The sequence below is a fragment of the Anomaloglossus baeobatrachus genome, chromosome 5 (genome assembly GCF_048569485.1).
Source record: "Anomaloglossus baeobatrachus isolate aAnoBae1 chromosome 5, aAnoBae1.hap1, whole genome shotgun sequence".
NCBI lineage: Eukaryota > Metazoa > Chordata > Amphibia > Anura > Aromobatidae > Anomaloglossus > Anomaloglossus baeobatrachus.
The window spans coordinates 508120079-508144938 of NC_134357.1; the positions used below are offsets into that span (position 1 = coordinate 508120079).

At 41.2% G+C, this 24860-nt stretch overlaps 1 pseudogene; it reads left to right on the forward strand.

The window, feature by feature from the left end:
- The first annotated feature begins 670 nt into the window (after positions 1–670).
- Positions 671–24860, forward strand: part of LOC142312854 (uncharacterized) — a 67704-nt pseudogene continuing 43514 nt past the window's right edge.

Here is a 24860-nt window from a genome sequence, read left to right on the forward strand (position 1 = left end):
GATGTTAAATACAGGGGCATCAGTACCTTCACCTTCTACAGCCTCTGTCTGTACTACATAGCTGGGATAAGGTACAACAATGTTTTAAGGTTTTTTCTATTATAAGTCTAGTTTTTCAGAATCCATGGATATAGCCATGATTGAAGGCATATTCGCATCTGTGGTTAAAATTGCAAACATTTTGCTAACTGGCAACTCAGTCACAGTTAAATAATGTATGTCGTGAGCAAATGGTGTTCGTGACAAATTGGTGGCAACGGTAGGCGTGTTCATGACAGTGACTGACACATGAATGAGGTTTATGGAACATGAATCTATCACTAACATATTCAGCGGCCGACTCCGAGGGAGATACTGCATGTTAATGTGTGGGGTGATAACTGAATGAGATTAGTAAGCAGATGTAAAAAATAAAGAACCTCAGAATGCTGTAAAATAATAAAAATAGTAATACTCACATTGATGAACCCTCTCATCTCCCATTTCAATGTTACCTTGTCCTTTGCCAGTCTCTATAAACCCTGATCTAATATATAATTACTACAGCCAATTAGTGGCCAATAGAGTGCCACACCATACGACAAGAGCATTCTCTGTCATGTTTCTCCTTATTATCTCCAGTAATTGTAATGTTTAAATGTGACGCTTCATGATTTTACATCAGCTCATCTTCACCTCATTCAGGTCCCTACAATATTGTATCCTCAAAGTGGAGATCTATCTAAAAGAATTTTTTTGATTGACCCTTCAAGGATGGATAGGGACAGGGACAAGATGGCGGAGAGGATATTACACCTCACCCTAGAGATCCTCTTCCGGCTTACTGGAGAGGTGAGAGATTCTGATGACGTCACATTACATTATTCTTATCTATGGGAATAACAGATGGACAGAACTGGAGAGGTGAGGACTCTGGAAATGTCTGTAGTGAGATCTATTAATGTGTCTCTCCATATCCAGGATTACACAGTAGTGAAGAAGACCTCTAGTGATCGCTGCCAGGACCCTGTGTCTGAGGGATGGGGAAGACCCCTGAGCCCAATCACGGGGCCTCCACCTCACCCCCTGATACATGAGGACATCAATGACCAGAAGATCCTAGAACTCACCTACAAGATGATTGAGCTGCTGACTGGAGAGGTGACACTGCTGGGAATGCTGGGACATTATACAGTAACGCTATGAAGGGATCGGGGGATGACGGTATCATTGTATGTGTCAGGTTCCTATAAGGTGTCAGGATGTCACCATCTATTTCTCCATGGAGGAGTGGGAGTATTTAGAAGGACACAAAGATCTGTACAAGGACGTCATGATGGAGGTTTCCCAGCCCCTCACATCACCAGGTAATAAAGATGAAATAGATTAATACAAGACCTATAATTATCTGTCTGTAAAGAATGAATTCAGTCACTGCAATTATTTTCTACAGTTATGTCCTTTAAAAGGACAACACCAGAGAGATGTCCCCGTCCTCTTCTTCCACAGGACTGTAAACAAGAAGATCCCGATGTTCCTGAGGATGATCAGGTAGATGGAGAAAAGGTGTCATGACATCTCCCTATGATGTGTAGACGGCTGTGAAGGTCTTGTGTTCAGTCTTGTTTTATCCACCAGTATTATACGCTGAACGGCCAATTTATTTGAAACACTGGCCATTTTATGATTGGAGCTTGTCTGTATGGAGAGGAGACCCATAACCATAGAGTGTAACATAAAATAATGTTAGTAATTTCAGTATGACTTCACATTGGATGTGAAAAAAATGAGTGATCTGAATGACTTTTTAAAACTGGAGTTTTTTTATGCAAAAGTGTAAAGACATATGCTTGAAATGTTTTGATTGGGAAAACATCCAATGAAAGGGGATCCTGTGAATGTAAGTAGGATATTACACCTTACTGGAGAGATGAGAGAGTCTTGCCATCCAATCATCATAATACATGTACCCTTCCTATCAGTCATCCACTTTTCAGTCAGGTGGAGATGGATAGTGTGAGGAATGCTTTCATGACTCATCCTGGGTCCTTTGATATCGGTGGATGGATGTTTAGACACTGGAGTCAGAGCTTACTTAAGTATTGTGGTCATCCAAGGTCATCACTCCATGGCAGCTGCTTCTACAATCATTTTTTAGTTACTAATTTTGTCTAGAAACATGAAAAAAACAAGTTTTTCTTTCCTCCCTGGTCTTCACAGTCTCCAGATCTTAATCCTATAAAACATTTCTGTGAAGAGAGAGAACAGTTTCCTCAGAGCAGGTCAGTACTTCCATCTAATTTGGAGAAACTGCGAGAATCTGACTTGTCTTCATGGCCTAATATTCCTGATCAACTATTTCAACAGTGGAATGTATGACATGATACATTGCTGAGATTCTTAAGACCAAGGGAGCTCCGGTGTGCTACTAGATGGTGTCTCTAATAAGGTGGACCTTCAGTGTATATTTAATAGCTGGTGGAGATGACAGGATAAAGCTGATCATAGACACTAGATGTTGTCTGGATTTTCTCACAATTTTCTGGTTATGGAGACTGCTGGTTAGAATTCGTAGCCAACAAATTGGATTTATCCAGGAAAACTGCAGATATTTGATCTTTTTTGTTCTTTAAAATCATTTCACAAAACATCTTTACTTTTCTACATTTTTACAATTTTTGTTTTAGGGTAAAGATGTGAAATGTATTATTGTCACAGAGACATATGTGAGGGGTGATGAGCAGTGTAAAGAGGAGATTCCTACAGATAACCGCACAGGTGAGTAGTGACCGCTAAATGCAGAGAAGTCAGAATATTATGCTGATTCTTTTATGGTATGTTCAAACAGTTTTTTTTAATATAAATGTTATATGTAAAGATTTAGCAGTTATAAAAAGAATACCCTATTTTACACAGATGTCTCCTCTGTAACCATAGCATGTTTCTGGGCTGTTGCAAAGAATATACTTCTGTATACACACTGCTGTTTAAAACTGGACTTTTTGCTATGTGGATGTCTCTAAATACATTTTTAAAGCTTGTTAGTACTGGGGTTTTATACTTAGGACTGCTGATATGGAAGGCAGAAACAATACCTCTGAGCCACCGGTTACACCCTAAAAGAGAACTTCATTAACGTAAACACCTCAATTGCATTTTTATTTACAAGCATAATCTACTGGTCTATATACAGTTATGTGGAAAATAATTGTAGTGTGTTTAAAAAAGGCCCCTAAACATCCTCTTTTTTCCTGTTGACCCTCACACCCAACATTGCCCGAGATCCACCAAAGAGCACCCAATTTTAAAAAAGGCCCCAAAACAGCTTTTTGCCTACTGACTCTCACAGCCAAAATTGCCCTATAGAAACACAGAGCACCCAATTTTTTTAAAAAAAGCCCCTAAACAGCTTAATTTCCCTGTTGACACTCACAGCCAAAATTGCCCGGGATCTACCGCAGAGCATACAATTTTAAAAAAGGGCCCTAAACAGATTATTTTTCCTGTTGACTGTCACAGCCAAGATAACCCGAGATCCACCATAGAACTCTCAATTTTAACAAAGATGATCCACAAAACCCTAGCCAGAGCAGTGTTCAAAAAGCCGAAGTGACTGGCGCCTGAGTAATTGAGATACACACTACTTTGCTGGTTGCAAGGGGTGATGTTGAAGAAAGATGCCTGTGGTCCTTAGTTGCTAACGCTATGCTTTCAGCAGTGCACCGACAACTGTTCCCCCACAGAATCAAATTTTCAGCTCGAGTACAGTACCGTATAGCTGCTGCATTTAAAAAAAAGTTTATTTGTATATCTGATCCAGATGGCCGTCCGACGCAAGTCCTCAGCATTGGCCATGTTCGTAGAGTACTCCAAGCATCGCAAGAAGGCACACATCTTTATTAAGAGTTCCCCCACCGGCCACAACAGTTCTTAAAGGACCCTACACAGCCTGTTTTTCAAAGTTGATGCAGACAGCCAAGATTGGCATAGTTTAGCCACAGATCATAAATTTTAAATATAGCCCCTAACAGAGCCTCTTTCCACAGATGATGCACACAGCCAAGATTGACAGAGTTCACCAGCAGAACAACAATTTTAATCAGAAACCCTTTGTAGAGCCTCTTTCCACAGTTGACCCACACAGCTAAGCTTGGCAGAGGTCCCCCACAGAGAGTTTTTTCTGAGTTGACCTAGAGACATCCTAAGCCTATATCGGCAGATTGCCCCCCAACATATCAATAATATTAAACAAAGGCACCTACAGAGCCTGCTTTCTCTGTTGACACACAAACCACCAAGGACCCCTTTAAAATAAGATAAAATCCAATTTAGGAAAGGTTTGAACCAAAAGGAGGTAATCAACACTTCTTTTGTGTTTTTCGCATTTAGTTTTTGAAGTTTTTGGGGTTTTTTTTGTTTCTGAAATGAGCTTACAGAAAGCTAGAATCCCCTCCAAAACAACCAGAAATTGAACCAGGAGGAGGAGGTCCAAGTGGAAGATGAGAACTGTGGCAGTTTAGGTCAAAGTGGCAGAGGAGAAGGCACACAACCATTTAAAAAAAAAAATAAAAATTAAATGTTATTACTTTTTGAGCCATTACTGTATTTTTTGAGGCGCCAAAACATTGTGAATGGCAAAAAAAATAGAGTGTACCAATTGTTTGGTTGCTGGTGGTATAATTATTTAGTCAACCAAAGGTATAGACAAATATGGTGTAATCCACGACTTTTTAATTTTAATGAAAATGAGCTTATACATGATAGTAGATGCGCCTGTCTGTGATGACCTCTTCATCGTGCTAAATATACATTCAGACTGTACACATGCATCAGGAGAAGCCAACATCTGCAAGGCGTATTGTGCAAGCTCAGGCCATGTGTCCAGTTTCAAGACCCAGAAGTTAAATGGTGCAGACTCATCAGTAAGCACTGATAGATGTGTGGACATGTATGGAAAGTATTCAGACCCATTTAATTTTTTCACTCTTTGTTTCATTGCAGCCATTTGGTAAATTCAAAAAGTTATTTTTTTTTCTCATTAATGTACACTCTACACCCCATCTTGAAAGAAAAACAAAATGTAGAAATTTTTGCAAATTTTTAAAAAAATAAAAACTGAAATATCACATGGTCATAAGTATTCAGACCCTTTGCTCAGTATTGAGTAGAAGCACCCTTTTAAGCTAGTACAGCCATGAGTCTTCTTGGGAATAATGCAACAAGTTTTTCACACCTGGATTTGGGGATTCTCTGCCATTCTTCCTTGCAGATCCTCTCCAATTCCGTCAGGTTGGATGTGAATGTTGGTGGACAGCCATTTTCAGTTCTCTCCAGAGACTGCAGAAATTCTTTTGTAACCTTGGCCAGATCTGTGCCTTGCCACAATTCTGTCTCTTAGCTCCTTGGGCAGTTCCTTTGACCTCATGATTCTCATTTGGTCTGACATGCACTGTGACCTGCGAGGTCTTATATAGAGAGGTGTGTGCCTTTCCAATTCAAGTCCTAACAGTTTAATTAAACACAGCTGGACTCCAATTAAGGAATAGAACTGTCTCAAGGAGGATCACAAGGAAATGGACTGCATGTGACTTAAATATGAGTGTCTGAGCAAAGGGTCTGAATACTTATGACCATGTGATATTTCCGTTTTTCTTTTTTTAAAAATTTACAAAAATGTATACATTTCTGGGGTTTTTTTCTGTCAAGATGGGGTGCAGAGTATACATTAATGAGAAAAAAATGAACTTTTTTGAATTTACCAAATGGCTGCAATGAAACAAAGAGTGAAAAATTTAAAGGGGTTTGAATATTTTCCGTAGCAAGTGTAATCTTCCACCATATTGGAAAAATGCTGCCTCCTGCTAATACGCACGATAGCACATTGGGTTCCGGATGGTGTGGAGTACTGCAGATGAATTGGTGCCACGTTGTGGCCTTGATAACCCTCTCTTCAGACGTGGTGCTGATGGAACAGCTGCATTGGCCAATTCTGCCTTCTCTCCCTCTGATTTGTTCTTCTGAGTATTCAAAGTGGCACAATACGGCACACAGGTCCCACATAGAGGCCCACGCATTGGTAGTGAAGTGATGTTTTTCTGAATTGTGAATCTGCCATGTGTGCTGCAGCTGATACTCCACTATTGCCTGATGCTGCACACACAGTCTATCCAGCATATGCAAGGTGGCGATCCACGTTCTTGGTACGTTGCATATGAGGTGATGAGCGGATAGGCCGAAGTGACTCTGAAGTGCGGACAGGCAGTAGCAGCAGGGTGAGAACGCAGAAAGTGCGCAAAGACTGCCTACACTTTCAGCTGTAGCTCTGACATATGTACATCTTTTTTAAACAAGCTCCTCACCAGTAAATTCAGCACTTGCCCCAGGAAAGGGACGGGTGTCAAACTGCCTAGGCATATAGCTGCTAAAAATTTTTGCCCGTTATCGCACACCACCAGGCCGGACTTTAGGTTCACCGGGAACAGATACTCACCTGCCTTTCTGTGGTTTGATCCTTGTCCACAGCTCCTGCGCAATGTGGGATTTTTCCCCAGACAGCAGTGTTTCAGATCAGCCTGTTGTCGATTCCACATGGTTGTCCTGAAGTTGGTGGTGCAGGTCTTACACTGACTGGATGAGGAGGCAGTGGAGAAAGTGGGAGAGGAGGAAGCAACACCGAATTATCCAGCGATTCTAAGTGGTGGAATGACATGCACTCAAACGTCTTTGCCTCTGGCCCAACTCGCAACTACATTTACCCAGTCGGCAGTTAGGGAGATATAACGTGATACTGGTCCACGTATCCGTGGTTATGTGGTCTTTTCCACTGATGGCGTTAACAGTGGATTTGGTCCACAACGTATGTGCATGACAGGGATGGAACGCCTGGACATCCGTTTTTTAAAACTGTCGGTCTCCACCAGTTAGATTGGCAGTATTTCAAAAGCAAGAAATTTTGACATGCTATCCTTCAGGGCCAGGGCTCGTGGATGAATAGGGTAGTATTTCCTATTTCTATCAAGGGTTTGGTGGATGGAGAGCTGAACACTTCCTTGGGATGGTGTGGAGATGGTAGGTGACGCTGATGGTGGTGTTGCTGTCACGTGTTTGCGAGGACACAGGTGGCCCTAGTGAACTTGAGTGGGAGGAAGACGCTGACACCGCAGCAGAAGAGGAGCAGGAGGAGCCTCAGTTTTTTCTGGAAACTATTCCACTGCAGCTCGTTCTTGAAAGTCAGATGAAGTGTCATGCAAATGGTACTCGGGTTCAGAAGATTTTTGCCTCACTTCACGCTCTTACTGCACAGCGTGCAAAACACTCCTCTCTTGTCATCAGCACATTCCCTAAAGAAAGGCCATGTCAGGGAGCTTTTATGAGCTGGCTTTGGTGTGAGCTTTTCCCTGGCATCATGGGTGGTAGCAGCTGATGTTGGCTATGGCCCAGTCGCTGGGCTTGTGCCCCATGCTCCCTCTTTTGCTATGGTGCTGTTTGGTCTGTGTGAGTACATATTCTTCCTCCGAACTGCTCATGTCAGTAGCATGGCCTTTGCTCCAAGTCGGGTCTAGCACCTCATCATCCATCATCCATCCCATCATCTTACAACCATTCCACAGCCTTGCCCTCCCTGCCATTCTGCACACTGCAGAATGCCGCAGCTGTTGGCACCTGTGTCTCGTTATCTTCTGAGATGTGCTGCCCTCCCACGGACTCTCCAACTAGTTTTTGGGTTGGAGGATATCTGTGCACTCGGTCTCTTCCACCTCTGGGGTTGGGCCAGGTAGATGGGCCACAGGACCTCAGCCAGTAGAGTTATCAAAAAGCACAAGTGACTGTTGTAAGACTTGTGGCTCACAATGCTTGGCTGATTTTGAAGAGGAGAGGTGGAAGAAAGATTATCTTGGACCTCAGGTGCCAACCTTGTTCTTTTAACTGTGAACAGGGTGTAAGACAAAGTGAAATAACTGGAGGCACTGTTAGCCAAAAAATATAAAACTGCCTTAACATCCTCTGGCCCCAACATTCATGCATCGGTATTTGGGCCTACAAAATGACGAACGGCCTGTGGCCTGCGTGTAACAGAGGAAGAAGTTTCATTTTGGTAGGCACAGATCTACCACATCCTCACCCTGAAGCAGCTCCACCACCACCAGCACCACCTTGGACATGTCATCTATTTGATGTTTTCCTCATTCTTTGCCCTCAAAAGTGCAGATTATTAAACGGCCCACATACTGAGAGAGACTGCACAGCAGATTATTACACTGCCTGTATGCTGAGTGCCCCCCCAGGCCCTTTTTTAAGTGTACCTATACAGACCCTTTTTTCTGAGTACCCACACAGCCGGGTGCAGTTGAGTAACAGAGCTGTTTTGGAGATTAAACCCAAAGAAACTAGTACACAGTAGCCAAATAGAGCTTGTTATAGATTAGACACACAGATTCTGGTACAGTACATTAAAAGCTTTTTCAGAGTTTGAGCTCACAAAATATGATGCACAGTGTCCACACAGAGCATTTTTGAAGATTAAAAGGGTGGTTCACCCATATTTTTATTGTCTAGATTGATATTATATTGAGAAACAATGTTTCTCTCAAATACCTTGTGTTGGCAATAGTGCCTGTGAGAGGCATTATTGCAGACCGCTGTTCCCCTTTAAGCACACGGAAACTGGTGCAGTCACCAAATAGAGCTTGTTTTAGATTAGTGAAACAAGGACTGGTGCGGTGCACTAAAAGCTTTTTCAGAGATTTAGCCAACAAAAACCTGGTGTATAGTGTCCTCACAGAGGCTTTTGTAAGAGTACACTGCACTGAAACCTATCACTGTCTCACACTCTAATAGCGTCCTATCCCTGCGCTATTCACAGCAATATGGCTGCGCAACCCGTGATCTAGCTTTTATACAGGCTGGGTCACATGATACACCAATACTTGGCATGGCTGCAATGGCTCCGGAAGTGTCAACAGCTTAAAAGCTTGGTGATTGGCTGCTCTGCAGCCTTTCAAGAACCTTTATTCAGATGGCAACCCCGAACAGGAAGATGGATGTACAATTAAAAGTCTGTGTTCGAGTCTAAGACATGCACAACCGGTGTTATAGTTCAGGTTCACTCATCCCTACATGTGACCAATAAAGGATGTATGATTGAGGCCTAAGAACTCCTTTGTGAAAATCCACTTAATTTGTAAGTGGAAAAAATGGGTGAGGGGCATATTGAAGTATGATCCTTTGGAGAATGAAAGAACACTATGGAGCAAAGTTACAAAATAGGGTCCTATCTGATAAAAAATTGAATAAAATTTAAAGAGGTACTCTTATCTTTTCAAGTTGTGTGACCCACAACAAGACATGCAGTTAATAATCTAGCAGCTGCTGTAGATACACAAGTGCAGAGGACAGTGCAGAAAATGCAAAAAAGGACAGAAATTCACTCAGCGCTGCTGTTGAAAACTTTCCAAGGGAAGATCCAGGACACACCAGAGATTAGTCGTTTTTACTGTGGTTCTCTTTCTCAAGAAGGAGCTGCTTGTAATGGCTTGGAAATGCATTGAATAAGAACCACATATCTCCACTGGTGTGTCCTGGATCTTCCCTTAAAAAGTTTTCTGCCGCAGCATTAAGTGAACACTGTTCTGTCCTTTTTCAACCTATGGAGCAGACATTATAAACTATGTGAAGAAAGAGCATTGAATCCAAGAAATTATGTATAAAGGAACATCTTTGAATCAAAAATTGATCAAAACAATAAGTATATAAAGAAGAGGTCACTCAAAACAGATTTAAAAAGTTGAACATGTTGAAAATATCAAAAATGCATACACAATAATATACAAAACATAGCAACGTCCACAACATGGCAATGAAAAATTCAAAATGTGCATGGAGTATAAGTTGAATAGATGTAATGCACAATTTGCAAGAAAAGCACTATGTGGAACTGATGGGGTCCACAAAATAATGCTATCTGATCAGAAAAAAATGCAAAATGCACAGACATTTTGTGGAGCCTGTCAGCTTCACATAGCTTTTTTTCTCTTGTACATTGTGCAATACTTTATTCAACTTATACTTCATGCAGTTTTTGAATGTTTCATTGCCATCTTGTAGACATTGCTAATATTGCACATCTCATTTGTTATTCTCTAGTCCATACTTTATACGTTACGAGTATTTTGTGTGCAACGTATACAGTTTGTATAATTCTTTGCATACATATAATACATTTGTAATATTTGCTATGTCTTATATACAATTGTGCATTTTTGATATTTTCAACATGTTCAACTTTTTGGATCTGTTTTGCATGACCTCTTCTTTTTATACATATTGTTTGTATCAATTTTTGGCATAAAAGTTGTTCTTTTATATGTAATTTCTTGGGTTCAATACTCTTTCTTCACATAGGTTATACTTACTGTTTGAGTAGTGCCTTTTTTGCACTACAAGTAGCCATTATTGGTTTTCTATGGAGAAGATAACTTCAACAGTGAAAAATTGAAAGAAAACAATCTAGTGGCCTATCATCATAATTAAGTAGTACTTGCTTTATGGGCTACTATTTTAGTCAGTTGCTAATTGAATTGCATTGCAGTTGGTAAGGAAATGTTGTAAAATATACATTATAAAGATTAATATAATTTTGAGGCACTCTTAATGAAAAATAAAATCAGTCTTATTCTTGACAGATAACTGTACCAGGAGTTCGGAGGAAAATATGACCTTTTCAGATTTTACAACAGATGATCATGTTATCGCACCTGATACATGTGAAGAACATGCCATTCTCTTCTCTTCACATCCAGCTCTTCACAGCAAAGATCTATCATCTGGTCCTATTCAATGGGTCATTTCTTCTGTTTCATCAAAGACTAGTATACAAAAGAAAAGTCACAGAAGATCTCATAAATATCAAATGTCAACCAAAGTGGAGAAGCTGTTTTCATGTTCAGAATGTGAGAAATGTTTTACACAGAAATCACATCTTGTTGCACATCATAGAATTCACACAGGAGAAAAGCCATTTTCATGTTTGGAATGTGGGAAATCATTTAATATAAAAACAAATCTTGTTACACATCAGAGAATACACACAGGGGTGAAGCCGTTTTGTTGTCCAGAATGTGGGAAATGTTATAGTGAGAAATCCAGACTTATTTCACATTTGAGAACTCACACAGGAGAAAAGCCATTTTCATGTTCAGAATGTGGGAAATGTTTTAGTCAGAAAGGAAATCTAGTTACACATCAGAAATTTCACATAAATGACAAACCATTTTCATGTTCAGAATGTAAAAAACATTATAGTCAAAAATACAAACTTCTTATACATCAGAGAACTCATTTAGGGGAAAAGCCATTTTCATGTTTGGAATGTGGGAAATGTTTTAATTGGAAACCAAATCTTGTTGCTCATCAAAGAATTCACACAGGAGAGAAGCCATTTTCATGTTCAGAATGTGAGAAATGCTATAGTGAGAAATCCAAACTTGTTAGACATCAGATAAGTCACACAGTTGAAAAGCCATTTTCATGTTCACAATGTTCGAAATGTTTTCATTCTAAAACAAATCTTACTTCACATCAGAAAATTCACACAGGGGAGAAGTCCTTTTCATGTTTAGAATGTGGGAAATGTTTTAATCGAAAAACAAATCTTACTTCACATCAGAAAATTCACACAGGGGAGAAGTCCTTTTCATGTTCAGAATGTGGGAAATGTTTTAATCGAAAAACAAATCTTGCTTCACATATGAAAATTCACACAGGGGAGAAGCCATTTTCATGTTCAGAATGTGGAAAAAGTTATATTGAAAAATCTAAACTTCTTAGACATCAGAGAACTCACACAGGGGAGAAGCTATTTTCATGTTCGTAATGTGGGAAATGTTTTCATCGGAAAGCAAATCTGGTTATACATCAGATAATTAACACAAGATAGAAGCCATATTCATACTCATACAAGAAAAACTATTTCTATGATCAGAGTGTTGTAAATATTTTACAGATAAAATAGATCTTCTTAAACAACAGAAAAGTCACACAAGAAAGAATCCATTTTCATGTTTATAGAGAGAAAATGTTTTACAGAGAAGTCATCTTGCTAGAAATCAAAGAACTCACACAGGGAAAACATTTTCATGTTCAAATTGTGGGAAATGTTTTATTTGGAAAACAAATCTTATTAAACATCGGAAAACTCCTGAAGGGAAGTAGACATTTTATTGATGCCTTTTGTACAGGAATAAATTCAAGTTATATTCTTGTAAAGTCACGTCTAAAATGAATGAGAAAACAATTTAGAGCTCTATATGATTATTAGAAAATGTATACAATTACCAAAGACCATTTGTTCTTGGAAAGCAGTTAGTATCCAAATAATACACATGCAACAATTATTAAGCAAGATTGCAGCACAGAAAAACATACCTCTAATCTTTTAAAGAGAGTGAAGAGGAATTTTTTTTTGTGATACACATAAATAGTGCCACCAGTAATGCCCTTAGTGTCCAAATAACTACATTATCTCTTCATGCTGTCCATAGATTGATGTCCCTCAACATAGTATGATGCCTCCAGAGATGCCTCTTTATAGTATCATGTGCTCACAGTAAATTATCTTACATATTTGGCCCTGTAGTTTTCACTACAGTTTGATGCCCCCCATGGTTTATCTCCCGTACAATATGATACACAGTGGATGCTGATGAAGAAATTAATATAGCTACTATAATGTAGAAGTTGCCTATATTTTCTAGAATAATTATTTTGTTTTTGTTAGCATATACTGTATGTATATATTGCATTGCTGATTTCCATGTTTAACTGCATTAAAAGTATTGATACGAATGACAGAGGATGCAGACTTCTTGTCTGTAAAAAAAGGACACTACTGACAAGCTTACAAACATGAGAACACTATGTTGATCTATTCAGCATAAAACAATCCTTAAAATTCTTTATGCCTCAGTTCATTGTTTCAATTGTTGATAATGTGCAAAATTATTGTAAGTCAGAATGTTGACTTAAAAGGAATCTATTATCAGGTTTTTGGTAACAAATCTGAGACCAGCACAGAGACTGATTCCAGAGATATGTGAATAATTGAGATGCTTGCTCAGGATTTTAGAAATAACTGTTTTATCAGGAGAAGATTATCATTAGAGCACTAGTAAACCTGTTGCTATGTAGTCATGCATATTCATGAGCTCTGATTGGCAGATTTTTGCTACAAAATTTTCATATCAATACCCCCATAGTCTCATCATACACTGTGATGCCCCCCCACATTCATTGATACCCTCCCACAGTGAACCGAATGCACATTAAGATGCCACCCAAGTGCCACAATACAGTATAAAAGTTCATCCTTTCTCTCCAATACAGTATGATGTTTCCAAATACAGTAGAATGCTCTCACAGTGAATCAAGATAAGGATGAGTTTTATCTAAAGAACAACACATTTATGAAAGTTCATCATGACGAGAACAATAGAGTTTTCCGAGGACCTTAGCAGAAGAGTTGCTGATGCTCTTCAGGTTGGAAAAGGTTACAAAACTATCACTAAAGAGTCAGACTCCACCAATCTACAGTTAGACAAATTGTGTATAAAAGATGGAAATTCAAGACCCTTTATCACCCTCTCTAAACATTAGTGTACATAAAAAATCATGGGGCCCCATTGCAAAAATCCTAGTTAGGCCCCTTCCAAACGCCCCTAAAAATACTATCAGAGTAAGCGGGGTCATAGCTCCCAACTTTTAAAATCAGGGAGAGGGTCATGTATTGCGGCCGGTACATGGTGCTTATGCTAATACTAAAACTCCTTAGTGTTGTAACGCACTATCATAACCCTTTCGTTGCCCTTATAGAGTATGATACCCACAAAAATGTTCCCACCCATACTGCATGAAGTCCTTCCCATAATTGCACCCCACAATCACAGTATTGCCACGAGAGTGCTCCTCACAAATTATGTTGCTGCCCAAATAACCCCAACCCTATATAATGCTTCCCAAAGCATAATGACCCAATATAATTATGCATAGACATAACGATGTATAGTATATCTCCCACAGGCAGAATGAGGGACCCCACAGCATCCACACTCAGTAAAAAGGCTCCCCCCCAAACAAAATGATGTTCCCACAGATTCCACAGGTAGTGTAAAGGCCCCACACTCAAGATGTTACACATAGCCTCTAACACAGTATGAGGGCTTCCAAACACAAAATTATGTCCCATACAACCACAACATGCAGAATGATGGCTCCCACAGACCTCGACATAGCATTATGGCCCCCACATACAATTTCATGTCCCCTACAGTTCCCACAGGTAGTATGAGGGCCAGTGGTATAACTAGAGTCCATTGGGCCCTGGTGCAAAATTTGTTCCAGCCTGCATGATGGTCAGATGTATGGGTGCTTGCAGCATTCTAGATCATTTAACCCCTTCAACCCCCGGGCACTTTCCGTTTTTGCTTTTTGTTTTTTTGCTCCCCTTCTTTCGAGAGCCGTAACTTTTTTATTTTTCCGTCAATCTTGCCACATGAGGGCTTGTTTTTTGCGGGACGAGTTGTACTTTTAAATGAAACCATAAGTTTTACCATATGGGGTACTGGAAAACAGCAAAAAAAATTCCAAGTGTGGAAAAACTGCAAAAAAAGTGTGATGGCACAATAGTTTTTGGGATGTTTTATTCACCGTGTTCACTATATGGTAAAACTGATGTGTGGGTATGATGCCTGAGGTTGGTGCGAGTTTGTAGACATCAAACATGTATAGGTTTACTTGTATCTAAGGGGTTAAAAAAAATTCACAAGCTTGTCCAATAAAAGTGGCGTACGTTTTGCGCAATTTTCTAAAACTTGTAGTGTTCTCATTTTTTGGGATCTATGGCTCAGTGATGGCTTATTTTTTGCGTCTCAAGCTGACGTTTCTAATGGTACCATTTTTACGCAGATGCTAAGTTTTGATCGCCTTTTATTGCATTTTGTGTAAAACTTGTGGCAACCAAAAAACGTAATTTTGGCGTTTGGAATTTTTTTGCCACTATGCCGTTTACTGATCAGATTAATTGATTTTATATTTTGATCGGGCATTTCTGAACGCGGCGATACCAAATATGTGTATATTTTATTTTTTTTTAACCCTTTAATTTTCAATGGGGTGAAAGGGGGGTGATTTGAACTTTTAGGTTTGTTTGTTTTTATTTTACTAGTCCCCCTATGGGGCTATAGCGATCAGCAATCCGATCGCTCTGCACTATCTGCTGATCACAGTTATACAGCTGTAAACAGCAGATACGGTCACTTCCTGATTCATTCGGCTTCGGGCCGAGTGAAAACGAAAGTGATTCGTCATAGCTGCAGGCGTCATCACATGGCCCTATGCTACCATGGCAACCACCAAAAGTCACGTGATCACTCACGTGACTTCCGGTGGGGGCAGCGGAAAGTAAAAATCATGACCGCGCGTATATACATCTCACTGCCAGACTTTGGCAGCGAGATGTAACTGGTTAATGTTACGTGTGGAATGCGATTCCACTCGTAACATGCAGACACACATCTCAGCTGTTAAAAACAGCTGATATGTGCGCGGATCGCCGCAGGGGGTGTGGACTAACGTGACACGCTCCATGACGGAAAGATCCATCAAAGATCGTGAAGGGGTTAATGACATGTTTTCGCTCCCCATGTCTTCGTTCTAGCCCCTTCCTATAATCATCTCCTCCATCCAGCTCCCCATACTGTAATAATGTCCCTCATCCTCATCCTGTGCTGCATCCTGTCAGAAATGTCCCCTATCATGAACTGCATCCTGTAAGAAATATCTCCATATCCTTCCTATATTTATATTATTTATTATGCATTGCTTACACACATGGTCAAAATTGTTAATACCCCTCGTTTAATGAAAGAAAAACCCAAAATGGTCACAGAAATAACTTGAATCTGACAAAAGTAATAATAAATAAAAAATCTATGAAAATGAACAAATGAAAGTCAGACATTGCTTTTCAAGCATGCTTCCACAGAATTAAAAAAAAAACAACTCATGAACTACGGCTGAACAGAAATGACAGTACCCTTAACTTAACCGACACTGGATATACTGGGTACATCTTGCCTCATGTCGGTATACTCCCTGCTGGCTGCCACGGGCAGCTGGCGGTGACTTCCGCACATCTCAGCTGATTTGAACAGCTGACATGTGTGGCTATCAGGCACGAGTGGATCCGCATTCCACTCGTGACTTTTAACCCCTTGCACACCCAGGTGTACATCGCATTTGCGGTAAACACTCACCCGGCTCCATTAGAAGTCACGTGACGGGTTTACGTGGATCTGATGGTTGCCATGGTAGCGCAGGGTCATGCGATGACTCCTGTTGCTATCGAGAGCCTGTTCCTCTTACAGCCGGCAGAAGGCCGTGAGTGAGAGGAGAGCAGCTTTTCTGTACATCAGAGCTTCAAAGGTACAACTCGTCCCACAAAAATAAGCCCTTAAGATTGACTGAAAAATAAGGTTATGGCTCTCGGAAGAAGGGGAGCAAAAAACAAAAGCGTAAAAACGGAAAATCGCCCAGGTGTGAATGGGTTAATATTTTGTTGCACAACTTTTTGAGGCAATGACTGCAATTAAACGATTCCTGTAACCGTCAATGAGACTTCTGCACCTCTCGACAGGTATTTTAGACCACTCCTCAAGAGCAAACTGCTCCAGTTGTCTCGTGTTTGAAGGTTGCCTTTTTCCAGATGGGATGTTTCAGCTCTTTCCAAAGATGCTCAATGGGATTTAGGTCAGGGCTCATAGAAGGCCACTTCAGAATAGACCAATGTTTTCCTCTTGGTCATTCTTGGGTGTTTTTAGCTGTGTGTTTTGGGTCATTATCCTGTTGCAAAACCCATGACCTGTGACTAAGACCAAGCTGTCTGACACTGGGCAGCACATTTCTCTCTAGAATCCCTTGATAGTCTTGAGATTTCATTGTACCCTGCACAGATTCAAGACACCCTGTGCCAGATGCAGCAAAGCAGCCCCAGAACGTAAGAGAGCCTCCTCCGTGTTTCATAGTAGGGACAGTGTTCTTTTCTTGATATGTTATAATTTTTCCGTCTGTCGCACATAGAGCTGATATGCCTTGCCAAAAAGTTCAATTTTTGTCTCATCTGTCCATGGGACATTCTTCCAGAATCTTTGTGGCTTGTCAACAAGTAGTTTGGCAAATTCCAGTCTGGCTTTTTTATGATTTTTTTTTCAACAATGGTGTCCTCCTTGGTCGTTTCCCATGAAGTCCACCTTGGCTTAAACAACTACAGATGGTGCAATCTGCCACTGATGTTCCTTGAGCTTGACGTTCACTTTAATCTCTCTAGAAGTTATTCTGGGCCCTTTTGTTAACATTCGTTTGATCCGTCTTTTTGATTTGTCATCAGTTTTCCTCCTGTGGCCACGTCCAGGGAGGTTTGCCACAGTCCCATGGAACTTAAATTTCTGAATAATATGTGCAACTGTAGTCACAGGAACATCAAGCTGCTTAGAGATGGTCTTATAACCTTTATCTTTAACATGATTGTCTATAATTTTCTTTCTAATCTCCTGAGACAACTCTTTCCTTCGCTTGCTCTGGTCCATGTTGCGTTTGGTACACACCATATCACCAAACAGCACAGTGAGTATCTGTAGCCCTATACACAGGCCCACTGACTGATTACAAGATTGTAGACACCTGTGATGTTAATTAGTGGACACTAATATCAAGACGCACGGCACTTCTGATGTAACGAGATGTTCTGGTAGGGTCCAACTCCATAAGATACAATGTAATTGATCCAGGCATTCCCAAGGGGAATTTTTTGAAAATTTTATTGTTAACAGTAATAGTTCAAAGTTCAAATCAAAAACGTTTCGGTCTATATGCTGACCTTCATCAGAAGAACTAGCTGTTATGTGTGTAGACATTCCATCATTCCAATACTTTTCACTTGGTCAATTCATTACTAGTGTCTACACACATAACAGCTAGTTCTTCTGATGAAGATCAGCATATAGACTGAAACATTTTTGATTTGAACTTTAATCTATTACTGTTAACAATAAACTATTCAATAAATTCCCCTTGGGAGTGCCTGGTTCAATTACATTGTTAATTAGTGGACACACCTTGATTTAACATGTCCCTTTTGTCACATTATTTTCAGGGGTACCATATTTTCTGTCCTATTTCATGAGTTATTATATTTCTAAATTCTGTGGAAGCATGGTTGAAAACCAATGTCTGACTTTCATTTATTCATTTTTATAGATTTTTTATTTATTAATACTTTTGTCAGATTCAAGTTATTTCTGTGACCATTGTGGGTTTCTCTTTCATTAAATGAGAGGTACCAACAATTTTGACCATGTGTGTGTGTATAGCTACATAATTTTATGCAATGCTTTACAGCGATTATCATCACTATCCCAATTGGGGCTCACAATCTACAGTTCCTATTAGTATGTCTTTGGAGTGTGGGAGGAAACCGGAGCACCCGGAGTGAACCCCTTCCTATAATTATGTTCTTATCCTAGTCCGTTTCCTGTAGAAATATGCTCTATACTGGGCCCCTTCCTATTATAATGTCTACCATTCTACTGCTCTTTTCTAACATATTTAAAAAAAATTATTAAACCCCCCCCCCCCATTCTACTTACTTTCCCCTGCTCCCACAATGTGCGATATGTTCCATATCTAGTGGAGAGGCCAGCCACTGCAATGTGCAGCTTCTGATCTTATCAAAGACTTCAGATGGTGCTCATATTGCAGCTCAGGGACCCAGTGGATGTCTGCCCCACAATGCTCTTCAGATGAGCGTGTATGGTCTGTGACTGCGATCCTTACGCCCCTGGTGAGGGCTCCCACACACAATATGTTGGTCCTTACAGATACCTCAAGCTGTTTCAAAGCTCCTACATTATTGTTTTTACAATCACCTATATTGGGGTATTACGCTATTGCATCCTTTTCACTTCACAGTCACGGTTTCTTTAAAAACAGAAAAGCAAGAATCTACACAGCTTTGTCAACTGCATTTTATCTGAAGTAATTGACAGAGCCTCCTCCATTATCTCTGAATTAACTGACAGAGACAGACTTCTCCATTATAGCTGATGTAAAGGACAGAGGCTTCTCCATTATATCTGAGGTCACTGATAGTGATGGGCAGACCAGGATTGTGAAAGTCCAGATCCGCATGGTTTCAAAAGTGCCTGAGTACCAGAAAAATAAAGCAAGCGCGCTATACTTACCAGTCTCTGGCACGGTTGTAGCTGCTTCTGGGGCCGCTCATTCTACTTCCAGGGACGCTCATTAGCCCCATACATATGCAATGCTTCTACCACCCACCGGCAGTTCTGGCGTCTCTGATTGGTTGCAGTCACAAGCACCCACACCCTGCATGACAGCGTGTCTGAGTGCAACCAATCACAGACCCTGTCTGTGAGTGTATATCATGGTGTAAAAATAAATAAAAATTGGCGTAGGGACCCCCAGCTATGCTATCTTGGCTATGTATCAAAATAAAAGGAACCGCATGTAGCTTTTTTTTTTTTTATTTAAATACTGTATCCTTTGCCGGCTCCTCTTCCTCTCCTCTTCCCCTTACGGTCGGGGTTCCTCAGGGCTCAGTCCTAGGCCCCCTCCTGTTCTTTTTATACACAGCCCCTATTGGACAAACGATCAGCAGATTTGGTTTCCAGTACCATCTCTATGCTGATGACACCCAACTGTACACATCTTCTCCTGACATCACCCCTGCGCTATTACAAAACACTACCAATTGTCTGTCCGCTGTTTTCAACATCATGTCCACCCTCTATCTAAAACTGAACCTATCAAAAACTGAACTTCTGTTTCCTCCCTTTCCTAACCTTCCGAAACCCAATATTACCATATCTGTGTGTGGCTCTACCATTACGCCACAGCAGCATGCCCGCTGTCTTGGGGTTATATTTGACTCCGATCTCTCCTTCACTCCCCACATTCGTTCACTTGCTCGTTCTTGTCAATTCCACCTCAAAAACATCTCTAGAATTCGACCTTTTCTTACCCTTGACTGCAAAAACTTACTTTCGCTCTCATTCATTCTCGCCTGGATTATTGTAATTCTTTATTAATTGGTCTCCCTGTTACTAAATTCTCCCCTCTCCAATCCATACTGAATGCCGCAGCCAGGATCATTTTCCTCTGCAACCACTTCACTGATGCCTCTGCTCTTTGCCAGTCATTGCACTGGTTGCCTATCCGCTACAGAATCCAACATAAACTTATCACTCTCACTGACAAAGCTCTCCACGGTTCCGCACCCCCCTACATCTCCTCCCTCATCTCTGTCTATCACCCCACCCGTGCCCTCTGCTCTGCTAATGACCTAAGACTGACATCCTCAACATTTCGAACCTCCCACTCCCGACTTCAAGATTTCTCATGAGCTGCGACTATGCTCTGCAACACACTACCAAGAGCAATCCAATTAATTCCCAACATCCACACCTTTAAGCGGGCCCTAAAAACGCATTTCTTTAGACTAGCCTATCACCTCACTGCCCTGATCTAATCTAGTCCCTTTCTGCCCTTTATAACAAAAAATGTACGTCCAATTCTTGTCCCCTGTACCTGTATAAATTCTGGCCAATGACAGGTTCATGCAGCTGGGTTTGAATACCCTATTAAATCGATGGCTTGACCATATATGACAAGCTTTTCTCCCCCCCCCATTCACCTTTTGTGCCTCCCCTATTTCCTCATAGACTGTAAGCTTGCGACAGGGCCCTCACTCCTCCTGGTATCTTAATTTTGTTTTTTTTGTATTGTCTCAAATTGTCTGTACATGTCCCCTCTGAATTGTAAAGCGCTGCGGAATATGTTGGCGCTATAGAAATAAAACTTTATTATTATTAATACATTTTGATACCCAGCCATGATAACGCCTAAGCTCAGGGGCTGGTATTCTCAGGTGGGAGACCTGCGGGCTTATTGGGCCCCCCAGCCTAAAAATAGAAGCCTGCAGCTGATTAGGATTTTGCATTCAGTAGATGAGAATATACTGGCACGTTACTTGGCTCTTTCCAATTGCCCTGGTGTGGTGACAATTGGCGTAATAAGGGGTTAATAACAGCTCACAGCTGCCACTAAGGGGGGCTTTGCACACTACGACATGTCGGTGGGGTCAAATCGAAAGTGACGCACATCCGACGTTGCAGTCGATATCGTAGTGTGCAAATCCTTTTTGATACGATTAACGAGTGCAAAAGCGTCGTTATCGAATCATCGGTGTAGGGTCCGACATTTCCATAATGCCGGTGCAGCGACAGGTACGATGTTGTTTCTCGTTCCTGTGGCCGCACACATCGCTGTGTATGAAGCCGCAGGAGCGAGGAACATCTCCTACCTGCGTCCTGGCTGCAATGCGGAAGGACGGAGGTGGGCGGGATGTTTACGTCCCGCTCATCTCCGCCCCTCAGCTGCTATTGGCCGCCTGCCGTGTGACGTCGCTATGATGCCACACGACCCGCCCCCTTAGGAAGGAGGCGGGTCGCCGGTCAGAGCGACGTCGCAGGACACGTGAGTGCATGTGAAGCTGGCGTAGCGATAATGTTCGCTACGGCAGCTATCACAAGATATCGCATGTGCAACGGGGGCGGGGACTATCGCGCTCGACATCGCAGCATCGGCTTGCGATGTCGCAGCGTGCAAAGTACCCCTAAGCGTTAGATTAATAATGGGAGGCATCTTTGAGACCGCTCACCGATTACTAATCTGTAAGTGAATGTAAATAAACACACAAAAAAAATCCTTTATTTGAAATAATATACAAAAAAAACCCCGTCCTTTTTCACCAATTTATTAACCCCATGAAATATCCAGGTTCAACGTAATCCATAATAAGTCCCATGATGATTAGAACTCTGCTACATCTGAAGTGATAGCGAGTGGCTTTAGAACATGACCGCCCACTGTGAGCTTCAGACAGAGAATGAGCAGCAGCAATGAGCGATGACGTCATTCAGGTTATTTGCGGTCACAGCTGGAGGTTCCTACGGTCTTCCACCTATGATCGCAGGTAACCTGACCTCAGGAAACTCAGTGAATCACTTCAGGTGAGGTCACTGAGTTCACAGACCTGCATTTCCTGGCAGATAACCGCATTTTTTTTTCCAAGAGATGCAGATTTGGTGCTAAAATTTCTACAGCATACACCGCGTGCAGACTTATTAGGCAAGTTGTATTTTAGCGGATTTTTTTTATTGATCAACAACTATGTTTTCAATAAACCCAAAAGACTCATAAATATCAAAGCTTAATATTTTTGGAAGTTGGAGTGTTTTTTTTTTTTTAATTTGGCTATCTTAGGAGGATATCTGTTTTGTGCAGGTAACTATTACTGTGCAGACTTATTAGGCAACTTAATAAAAACCAGATATATTCCCATCTCACTTGTTTATTTTCACAAGGTAAACCAATATAACTGCACAAAATTTAGAAATAAACATTTCTGACATGCAAAAACAAAACCCCCAAAAATTAGTGACCAATATAGCCACCTTTCTTTATGATGACACTCAACAGCCAACCATCCATATATTCTGTCAGTTGCTTGATCTGTTTACGAACAATATTGCGTTCAGCAGCCACCACAACCTCCCAGACACTGTTCCGAGAGGTGTACTGTATTCCCCCCCTGTATATCTTACATTTTATGAGGGACCACAGGTTCTCTATGGGGTTCAGATCAGGGGGGCCATGTCATTATTTTTTCATCTTTTAGACCTTTACTGACCAGCCACACTTTGGAGTAGTTGGATGCATGTGATGGAGGATTGTCCTGCATGAAAATCATGGGGTTTCTTGAACGATACCGACTTCTTCCTGTACCACTGCTTGAAGAAGTTGTCTTCCAGAAGGCAGTAGGTCTGGGAGTTCAGCTTCACTCCATCCTCAACCCGAAAAGGTCCCACAAGTTCACTTTTAATGATACCAGCCCATACCAGTACCCCACCTCCACCTTGCTGGAATCTGAGTCAAAGTGGAGCTCTCTGCCCTTTACTGATCCAGCCTCTGGCCCATCTATCTGGCCAATCATGAGTCACTCTTATTTCATCAGTCCAAAGAAACTTTGAAAAAACAGTCTTAAGATATTTCTTGTCCCAGTCTTGACGTTTTATCTTATGTTTCTTGTTCAAAGGTGGTCATTTTTCAGCCTTCCTTACCTTGGCCTTGTCCCTGAGTATGGCACACCTTGTACTTTTTTTATACTCCAAAAAAACGTATCACAAGATCATAATGTTGTTCCTCTCACTGAGAGCATTCAATAATTTTTTATACTCCAGTAACGTTGCAGCTCTGAAATATGGCCAAACTGGTGGCAAATGGCAACTTGGCAGCTTTACGCTTGATTTTCCTCAATCCATGGGCAGTTATTTTGCGCCTTTTTTGCCCAACACGCTTCTTACGACCCTGTTGGCTATTTGCCATGAAACGCTTGATTGTTCGGTGATCACGTTTCAAAAGTTTGGCAATTTCAAGACTGCTGCATCCCTCTGCAAGACATCTCACAATTTTGGACTTTTCAGAGCCCGTCAAATCTCTCTTCTGACCCATTTTGCCAAAGGAAAGGAAGTTGCCTAATAAATATCAACACCTTATATAGGGTGTTGATGTCATTACACCACACCCCTCCTCATTACAGAGATGAACATCACCTGATTTACTTAATTGGTAGTTGGCTCTCAAGCTTATACAGCTTGGAGTAGGACAACATGTATAAAAAGTATAATGTGATCAAAATACTAATTTGCCTAATAATTCTGCACACGGTGTAATATCTAAAATCCTTTATCTGAAATAAAAGATAAAAAAGCACCCTCTTTCACCATTTTATTAACCCCCAAAACACCCCTCCAGGTCCTATGTGCTTCCAGCACTGCTACTTCTGAATCTCACAGCGAGAACCATAGAACATGGCCGCCTGCTGTGAGATTCAGGCCGCAACTGAAGTGAGCCATGCGATCAGAGACGTTACTCAGGTGATATCCGGTCACTGACGGAGAACTCCAGCTGTGACTGCACATCACCTGAGCGATGACACCGCTAGTCACAGCCCGCGATACTTGATGTGAGAACGCGGCGGACCATGGAGCTCAGTGATGAGCGCTGATGTCACGAGTTCAGCGGAGCTCATCATCACATGTAATGAACTTAGCTAACCTCATGATGTCGCCACTCATCATAGATAGATAGATGAGAAAGACATATATAATGTTCTACTCCCCTGCATTTTGTAATCTTGCACCCTTTAGTGCCTTTCATGTGGCACTAAAGGGTGTTTAGCCTTGTACTTAGCCAAAAAATAAATAATTAAAAAAAAAATGACGTGGAGTCCCTACTATGTTTTGTAGCTAGCTAGAGTAAAGCAGATGGCTGCAGCCTGCAGACCATAGCTGGCAGCTTCACCTTGGCTGGTAATCCAAAACAGAGAGCACCCCACGCTGTTATTTTAAATTGAATAAATAATTTAAAACAAAAAACATGGGGTCCCCCCCAAATTCGATCACCAGCCAAGGTAAAGCGGACAGCTGTGATCTGGTATTCTCAGACTAGGGAGGTCCACAGTTATTGGACACTCCCCAACCTAAAGATAGCAAGCCGCAGCCGCCCTAGAAGTAGAGCATCCATTTCAGGGAAAAGGAAGGGACTGAAAGGGAAGCAACCCAACCTCCTGAAACCAAGGAAGGTTCCAAAGGGGGCTCTCCAAAAGGAAGAGTCCATTTCAATATTTTGGGTGAAGACTCCCAAAATACTCAAGGATTCTCTGGTCAGAGAACGCAGCGTGTGATTTTTTT